General features: G+C 32.1%; 1 pseudogene; it reads left to right on the forward strand.

Moving 5' to 3' along the window:
- The window catches only part of LOC107948134 (DEAD-box ATP-dependent RNA helicase 52-like), a 65,591-nt pseudogene extending 56,917 nt beyond the window's left edge, over positions 1-8,674 (forward strand).
- The last annotated feature ends 1,493 nt before the right edge of the window (positions 8,675-10,167 follow it).

Consider the following 10,167-nt stretch of genomic DNA (forward strand, 5'->3'; position numbering starts at 1 on the left):
GTCAATTTTTTTTCTTTTTGAAGAGAGATTTTTGGGAGAACTGATTTATTCAAATCCCACTACCTACACTAACTCAACCACCCACTTTTCAGATTTTCAGTACAACTCAAACTCTCAACAACCAAACCGAACAAAAATAATCTCTTTTGCCCACATAGAGATTCGAACACAGAACCTCTAGTAGACTGACAATTTACTTAACCTCTAGACCAGTAGGCCCATTCTGATGTAAACTTATAAACAATTAATTAAAAGCCTACAAGCCAAAAATAGGAGTAAAGTAAAAACAAAACAAAAATTTTCCAAAGCTAGGGCTTGAACTTGGGACCTCTCATATATACCCAGAACACTTAACCACTAAACCAGATACACATTTGTGTCACATTTCCACAATAACAAAAATAAGAATTTTGGGGCATTAGAAGGGATGTTACAAAGGGTTTTTTGATGTAAATTTGAAATGGGTTTTATGAAAAATTATAAAGAATGATTCAAAATATGTCCAGTTGGCAAATTATATAATGATTCAAAATATGTCCAGTTGGCAAATTATATGTTTTCACTTATCGAGATCATGATTTTTGAATTAACAACTCTAAAATTTCTGCTGCAAAGTTTTATTCAGAATTACGAGTTTTAGCAAGTGACATCAGGGCAATGATTTCGAGAAATTTGGATTTTGAGTTAGCATATGATAAATTTGCATAAGCATTTTAAGGGTGTCAAATTTTTCTATCAAAGAATTGTGGCGAGTTTTATAAAATTTTAATTTTTGGTTTTGTAACGGGTCACATTTTGGAAAGTAAAGATTTCAATGCATTATTTTAACCTCTCAAATTTAGCTATAACGTCTAGGTCGGGTTTGGGGTGTTACATTTAGTGGTATTAGAGCCAGGTTGCAAAGCTTGGGCTGTGATATTTGGGTTTTAAAATTTTCCATATAAAACTATTTTTATACGAAATTTGGAATTCTGTTAAAATTTTAGTGTCTGATTATGATATGTAATTCTCAGCCTTTGACGCTGATCCCAGTAAGTATGTACACTTCAGTTAATTTTACTTTGGCACTTTAGTAAAACTATTAGATTTAGAGACTAGAAAAAAATACATCTCTACCCTAAGATAAGTATATCAATTAAACTTTAGACTTAGGGTTTAAACATAAAACTAAGCTAAATTGTGAAAGTTCCAAACTATAGAAAGAAAGATGAATTTCCATGGAATATGTAATCGTAGTGCGCAAGGACATAGCCGACGTTGGCAAATGGCTTACACTGAGCCCTCTTCTCTAGGCAGCACGACCAACTTAGTTATAAACGAGACTATGGAGATGCTCGTTTCTGTATGGGGATGATGTTGTGTCCCAAGTGCTACCAAAATTTTTTTGAAGGGTCGTTAGGCCCCAATTTGGATCCATGGATCAAAGGTCAGTAACTGAGCGACTTCAGTCAAATGAGATCAAGTAAGCAAAAGAGTTTAATTCTTAGAAATAGGAAAAGGAAAGGAAAAAGCTCGAAATAAGATGAGTTCTAGTCCTGTTGATTTGAATCTACGAATTAGGAAATGGGCTAAGATAGTTAGGCCTCAGTGAGTTGAGGCAGTTGGGAGCGTAAGTCAGGTTTTAATTTATGATTTCGATAGTAGGTGCCATCTAAGAAAATGTTTTAGGAAATGGGGTGTGGTTTAGATGTGGCTCAATTGAGTATCATGTTAGGGATTGTTCACAACACTCTTTTAGTCGTATGCAAGCTTCAACTCAGACGGGGAATCGGGGACTGGTTAGTGTCTCTAGGCACTGAGAAGATCAGACGCATCTAAAAATAATACAAGTATATTTGCAATTTATGTCAATTGTTCCCCGTATTGATTAAATGTTTGATTGTCATTGGAATTCTAATACTTTGAGATTTTGAGATCATTAGTGATATTTTTGTAGAAAGATTTTTTAGACAATCTGAGGTGGCAAATGGGAAGTTCATTAAAAAATTTCTTATTTGAGAGTGATATATTTTTTGAATTTGCATTAAAATTATAGTTGCGCGGTGACAATGTGGTGATTAGTATGAATGAGAAAATATCAGATTGTGTTGTTAAGTGAAAGGTGTGACAACGGGAGTTTTGAGGATGAAATTCTTTTAAGGAGGGGAGAGTTGTCAAATCCTAAAAACTGGGTTAGAGGAAATCGAGTTAGTGAAACTAAGAGTGGTTACGTCTAACTTTTGAGTTAAAATTGTGAAAAATGTTATCAAGTAAATTGGTCTATTTCAGTAGATAAGTTCTCTAGATGTGTATTTGAGGTTCTGTGTTCAAATCTCTCTCTGTGAAATTTTTGTTATTTATGTCCTAATCCTATCCTTAAATCATCTAGCATAAATAATATTTGCTCTCAACTAATAATAATAATGAGTCTATTGGTCCAGTGGTGAGGTTTCATCTTACCCTTTGGTCTTGTATTTAATCTCTACATGAGTAAAAGAAAAATTATTTTAGTGTGTGTCACCCATGTAGTGGTATTTTGGTTTATTTTTGAACTCTTGGAAAATCTGTCTAGATGAGGATCAGGTAGTAGGGTTGTAAGTAGTTTTAATTAGTTTTAATTTTCATTTTATTCTCTTAATAATAATAATAATAATAATTTGTTTTGTTTTCTTTTTTGTCTTCAAAATTTCATTTGTAATTTTGTCTTTTTCATTACCCTTTTTTCCTAAAGATGGCTATCGTTCAAAGCTTTTCTTTTTTATTCTTTCTTTTTTTATCAGAATTCAGTACATATTTAAGGTTAGGTAAGTTTTTATTTTTTATTGTTATTTATTGTGTGTTTCTTAGGTGCTTTGCAAAAAGAGTAATTTTTTATGAAAGTGTTTATGCTTTGATGCAAATAGGAGAAGATCATGAGACGGTAGAAGCCCTGGTAAACTAAGTTCTCGTTTTAAGTCACTGTTACATTCGAAGGTAAGTAGTTTTGCCATGTAGAAGTTGTTTTTGTTTTGAAATTAAAGGTTCTTTTGACATTGGTGTTATTGATTTGATCAATCGTGTTGATTAATTTGTGTAGTTATCAATTTAGGTTACGAGATTGCTCGTTCGTGAATCTTCATTGAGAGAAAATTAGGTGTGTGACACTAACCCAAAAATGTGACTACAACTGAAAAAAACTTGAGAAACAGTGGTTGTTTTAAAACTGCATTGCGTCACATGGCCATGTGGCTGGTCGTGTGTGTGGTCGGTCGTGTGTAGCAAACGGGCATGTCTAATTACACAGGAAATTTTGGTAGGATGTGTGCACTGCACGGGTGTGTTGCTGGCTATGTACCAGTCCTTATAGAGCACACAAGCGTGTGTGATTACACGGTCTGAATGGAAAGGTCGTCTAGGCCCTTTTTTTGGAAAATTTCATCTAGGCCTTATGACTCCGAAATTCGTATTTAGACCTTCTATGTGGTCCACTTGGTAAATAACACTTGATATACGACATCTATTGATACGTGCTATGAGTAAGGCATGTGAAAAATACATTTACATTCAGTTTTCTAATACTTTTGAAAGCATGATTACACATGATATGCATGACTCGGATTAACAAATTCGGTGTAGGCTACATGATTTAATTCTTTATAATGACATTAACTTAAGCATGTCATATTTTTTATTTGTTACGATTATATGTTAACAAATTAGTGCTGTCGAAACCATTTTTTAAATCGAGTTTTGGAAAATGGGAATCAACTTTAAAAAATGAAAACGGGAGTCGCCACCAATCTTTTTAGGTGTGATTGGATTACCTTATAAAATGTTTTGTTTTAGAACATTAATTTTGGTCTACGAAAGTATAGAAAACGGATTCGGGAGTCGGTTACGTACGGGGAAGGGTTAGCACCCTCTAACGCCCAAAAATTGGTACCTAATTGATTATCAAGTGTCTTTAATGTCGGAAATTTAAAAGTTTTAAGATGCAATCCTCTTTAGAATATTTTAATTTTGAAAATTAGGGTTCACTTGTATCAAATGAATCAAAATATTACATCCAATAAGTTAGGAAGTAACATTTTTAAGACATTCGAAGCTAAGCTAGCCCTTTTTGGAAATCCCTATTTCAAAACAACAAAACGCCATATCCAGTAAGTTAGGACACAACGCCTTAAAATTTCGAGATAGTCGCTTGCATTTTGAAAAACTTAAAAATTTAGAAGGGTCCTTGACTATTCGAACTCAACGAGAAAAGTTGCAACCCAATAAGTTAGGGCACTACCTTTCTCGAAATTTCCAAACACCAAGCATTGCCTTTATTTTTGAAAACTTTAAAGTGTCGTTTTTAAAATCGATGCATGAAGAGGCACATTAACATAACATACGAGATAACATGTTATAATAATAGGTAAATAAAAACACAATAGCAAAAATATCATATATTAACTAACATTTATATAAGAAATAAAGCATGGCAAATCTTAAATAAGTAAAATATACATAAAACACAATATATATTTAAGAAGAATAGGTAAAAAAACGTATAAACATGTAATTCAACATATATTTAAACATATTAATAAAAATGATGCATGATATACAATTTGACACATATATATATAAAAAAACTAATATGCCCAACACTCAACATTTAATAATATATACGGATATAAGATAATGAACATTATTAATATATGAAAACATAGTAATTGATGATGAATTTTGAAATAGTATAATAATATATAAAACACTAGTTTAATAGTTTTGAGTAAAAATATACATAGGTTTTAAAAAATATAAAGGAAATAATTAATAAAATTTAATATCAATTTAATATGAAAATAATATTGTAAACAATAATATACATAAAAAATATATAATAGATAATAATAATATGAAATACTATATTGTTAAAATGTAAAATAATATAATAGTATAAAAATATATAAACATTATGCGATAAATATATACTATAATAAATAATAAGTAATGATATATGTTAAAATATATATTAATATGATAATAGAAAGATATGAAGTAATATAATATAATAAAATATAAATAAATAATTATAAACTATATAATACGTATATTCATATAATAGTATATGTATAAAGTTTAAAATAAATAGGTTATAAATAGATTAGAAGGGATAAAAGGGACTAAACTGAACGTAAATAAAAGTCAGTGGCTAATTTAATAAGAAAATAACTGAGATCAGACCTAATTGAAACGGCCATTAAAACCTTACGGACTCATCGGGAAATTTTCCCTTGTCCCTAAATGGCATCGTTTTAATTCAGGACTTAAAGCAGTTATTGCAAGGACTAAATTAAAACTGAAACGAAATATCAGGGCTAAATCATAAATAAAATAAAACAAAATTGTAAACATAAAAAAGTAGAGGGACTAATTGGGCAATTAACCCAATCCTAAAAAACACGCGGATCCTCCCTGGGTAATCGGGTCAACGCGCAGATCCTGGGGCCTTAAAACGTTGTCGTTTTAAGCTTATCAGACTAAGCTAAAACGGTGTCGTTTCGTTAGGGCTATATAAACCAAAACTAAAGCCTAGAATTCATATTACACCGGTCTCAAAAAAAAGTTTGAAAATCCTCCGAAGAGGACTAGGGTTTGGCCTCAGAGCTCTGTCGAGCTATCATCCTCCAGCATCCACGCGCCCACGCGCCACCGTGAACACCACCACACATGATGATCGGAGGGTTAAAAACCCTCCTCCTTTCACAGGTAATTCCTTTTTCCTTTTAAACGTTACTGTTTTAAAAAAAAAGATTCGTATATTCGTAAGAGAGAAAAGAAAACAAAATATGAAAAATAATCACCTTCTAAAATGAACTCTGGTTCTTATTTCTTTTGTGAATAATATCTGTATGTACTTTATTTCTGTAAAAATCTCCCCCCCATTTACAACGTTTTGATTCGGGCTTTTATAGCCACGTTGTTATTACATATTTTGGGAAGAAATCTTTTTATTTCTTTCCATATTTGTTTTGTTTGCTGCTATGGTTCTTTCCTTCTTTTGCAGGTATCAACGAAGAATCTAGCAGTGAATGTGCTGGTGTGGATTCGCACGCTGATTACGGAGGCAGAGTCACGGCGCTGATGGGGGGTCACTGGAACGTCGTGAGAGATGAACAGACGTGTCCATTGGGATGGCTTTTGGAATCTTCTGTTTGTGGCGCGAGGAGAAAGAGCTAGGGTTGGAAACCCTAGCTGGTAATTTTTAGTTTTGGGCCTCTGTTATTTGGGTCTGGTTTAGGTTTGGGCTACGGGTGTATTTCGGTACACTGGTAGTCTAGGCTATTGGGCTGTAACTGGTCTATTTGGGTGTGTGTAACGGGTTTGAAGTATTTGGGCTTAACTGGCCTTGGCTGTAAATGGACTGTTTAAAAATAAACATTCATTTATTTTTGGTTTTAAGGCCCAGTCAAATTTGGGCTATTACAAGTGCATGTGCATTGGGGTGGGATTTGATATATGATAGAGGAAGTGTATTCTAGCAGTATTATTGCAATTTTGGGTGTTAAATAGCAGTATCTGTCTGGCAGCTCAGCTAAAATATTTATGAATGGCATACCACCACGACTCGGAGTGATTTGCTGGATAGGCTCCTATAGTCTTATTTGGTGTGATTGATTGGTCAAAGTTGGTGTGTAGCGAATGGAGGTAGGATCTGTGTCCGCATTTGTATCTGAATATGAATGTGGATTTGCATCTAATATACATTTCGAGAAAATATGACATTCTAATATGATATTTGTTTTTGGACATATGACATCTTTATCTGTTATTTGCATATGTAAACATTATAAGAATTTTTTTTTTGATTAATTACATTTGTACATGTTATAAGATAAATTCAATTTGTGGGCCAAGTCATACATTAGGCTTCTAGCTCACTTGTTTGTTAAATTCATTTCAGGTGATCTTTAGACTCAGGAGATGGCGTGCAGGAGCTCGGATTGGTTTCCACATTAAATGGTCTGTTTTGGTTAGTAAATCAAGATTTCTGGACTTTTGATTTTCGGACTAAGTTTTCCAAATTTTTTTTGGCCTTTTTTTGTTTTTTGTTTTATTCATCGGTATTTAATATTTTCAAGTAGAAAATTGCAAATCACACCAATTAACAAATTAGATTTCTATTTTCAAAATTAAAAGAAGCTAAGGGTTTTCCACTGCAAATTTGAAATGGGTTTTATGAAAAATTATAATGAATGATTCAAAATACACTCAGTTTGCGAACTGTACATTTTCACTTATTGAGACCACAGTTTTCAAATTATCAACTCTAAAATTTTTGCTGCAAAGTTTTATTCAAAATTACAAGTTTTATGAAGCAAACGACATAAGCGCAATGATTCCAAAAAATTAGGATTTGAAATTAGTAAATGATAAATTCGCATAGGTGTTTTAATGGTGTCAAATTTTTCTATCAAAGAATTGTGGCGAGTTTTATAAAACTTTGATTTTTGATTTCGTAACGAGTCACATTTTGGAAAGTAAAGATTTCAACATACTACTATAACCTTCCAGAGTCTTTCATAACGTCTAGGTCGGGTTTGGAGTATTACAGAGAGTCTTAAACCTTTGAATATTGGAATAAATTCTGGCTTAATTTTATTCTAGCAATCAACCTCTTAATTAGAGGTTAGATGGGTTTACTTTTTTTGAATAAAAGACTTATAAGCTGCATAAATTAAAACAATAAGTCTAAAAAAAGAAAGGCTCATAATATCTCTCTAATTAAAGAAAGATTCCTAATATTTCTCTAAAATATTTTTCATTAAAAAATCTCTTAAAGATATAAAATACTCATAAATAGAATCTTGTAATAAACTAATCCAATATCCATTAACACCTAACACATGATTCTTTTCCTAGTTTAGAAATTTTAAGATGGTTTTGTTTTCTTTATGATTAAGTTTGAAGACTTATAAATAATTTAATATTTTTTTGCTTTGATTTGTTGAGCAGTTCTTATGCTACATGACTGTATTATTAAAGATTAAAATATAATCTAAAATTAGAGAATCCTCTAATTCTTTAATCTTATCATATGGGTAGAAGGAAACTCTTTATTTATGTATTCTTTGTGAAAGGTGAATAATCTCCTTAGAGGTCATACCAACATATCTTTGGCATGGGTCCCTACTTACTAGGATATAGGAGCACACTGAAGGCAAGGGGCCTTGCAAAAACCTGAGTAGCGGTTACATTGGTAGAGGTAATACATAAAATAACTTGTGCTTTATGTTGCTTGTTGTAACTTACTGTGTTTTACCTATTACTTCCTACTTTTGGAAGGTGAATTATTTTGGTTATTTGGCCATACAATTATTGGCATGTTGTTAAAATTCCTCCATTATTGTGCAATTACAGGAAAGGGAGCAAGCGCTATGCTCATTTGAAACTGGTGCTACCAAAATCTTAGTAGCAGCTGATGTGCCAGCCCGTGGTCTTTATATACCACATTTTACACATATGAACTTTGACTTTCCTAATGAAATTGAATCAAAGTGGATGGAAGGGGTGAGTAGGTGAAACTAGTTTAGCCATAGCCTTCTTTAATGATAACAATGTTTCTACAGTGAAGTCATTAGCAGGCCTAATGCAATAAGCAAATCAAGAGGTGCTTGCTTGGCTCACTTGATATGCAGCTCGTCCATTTGGAGGGAGGAATCATTGACTGGTAAATGCCAAAAGTAATATGTTTTAGCCTCATTCCTAATGCGTTTTCAGATGATTATACTATTTAAAATGGTGAATTTTATGCTCTTAATCTTTTAAATTCATGTTTCTATACTTAGAAAAGCATTTGGTAGCAAAAGGAGCGAAAATAAAAAAATCAAAACAAGTTTCAGGAGCCACACGGCTAAGCTATTCCACACAGGACGGATACACGGCCATGTGAGCCACACAAGCTACCATACAACTATGTGCTAGATTGTGTGGATTTCATGAACTACACTCCAAATACATACAAAAACGTAATTTTTAGGTTTTCGAGCATTCTAAGACCTATATATACCACAAATAAGAAGAGGAGAGGAGACCATTAGAGAATACTAAAGAAAACAACTCAGAAAGCACCATTGAAGTCGACTCTGAAGCAGATTTCCATCAAGATTGAAGATTTCCTCTTGATTCCTTTGAAGTTTATTGTAGGTTTCTTTGTTTCTTGTGGTTATACCATCTTTTGGATGTTTTTATTTGCGATTATGAACTAATTTTCTAAATACTTAGCGGAGACGAACCTTATGATGAATTTTGTCATTTGATTTATGTTTTATGCAATAAATATTTGGATCTTGTTCTCAATTATGTGTGCTTAATTCTTGGTTTAATATTTCTAAATTATTAATCCATGTTTGATGTGCTTAAATTAGACGAGGAATAGACCCTGTTTAGTGTAATTGAGTAGAGCTGCATGCAATCCTAGAAATAGAATGACATAAATCTACCAGATTAGAGCCAAATCTAATAGGGAGATGCATAGATCGAGTTAATTTAACAATAGGGGTTTTAATTAGAAAGAAATTTCAATTAATCATCCTAGAGTCAATTGCTCTTAGTCTTGAAGAGAGATATTAGCATAATTTAAGAATTTTTGCAGATCAAGATACTAAGTGAAAAAATTACGTAATTTAGATTGATAATAACAAATGTAGTCTAGGTGGATTCTTTCCTGGGTATTGTCTCACTTCTTGGTTGTTAATCGATTATTTTCTTGATTTTTTCTTTGTCGTGTTCTTTTGTTAATTAATTTAGTAAATTTTAGTTTTAATAAATTACTCCAATTTATCAGTTAAATAATAAAAAACAGTAATTACTAGTACTTTTAGTCCTCGTGGGAATGATATCTTTGCTCATCGTAGCTATACTATTAATTATAGGTGCACTTGCATTTTTCTGATTTTTAGTTAGTTTACGACTGCATCAAGTTTTTGGTGTCATTGTCGAGATTTCTATTAATTTAGTCATTTTTTATTTTAATATTTTTATTTTTATTTTTATTTTTATTTTTGTTTAATTTTCACATTCTAATTTTTCATTTGTTACTTCTGGCAGGTTCTTTTCGTTTATGACTAGAGGAAACCCGCTAGATGTAAAACCTTTATAGCTAGGAATATTAGATTTTGTGGTTAGGGTCAAAGACAGGGGTGTGCTATAGTGTTTAGT

This window comes from Gossypium hirsutum, chromosome A08, assembly GCF_007990345.1.
Source record: "Gossypium hirsutum isolate 1008001.06 chromosome A08, Gossypium_hirsutum_v2.1, whole genome shotgun sequence".
Classification (NCBI taxonomy): Eukaryota; Viridiplantae; Streptophyta; class Magnoliopsida; order Malvales; family Malvaceae; genus Gossypium; species Gossypium hirsutum.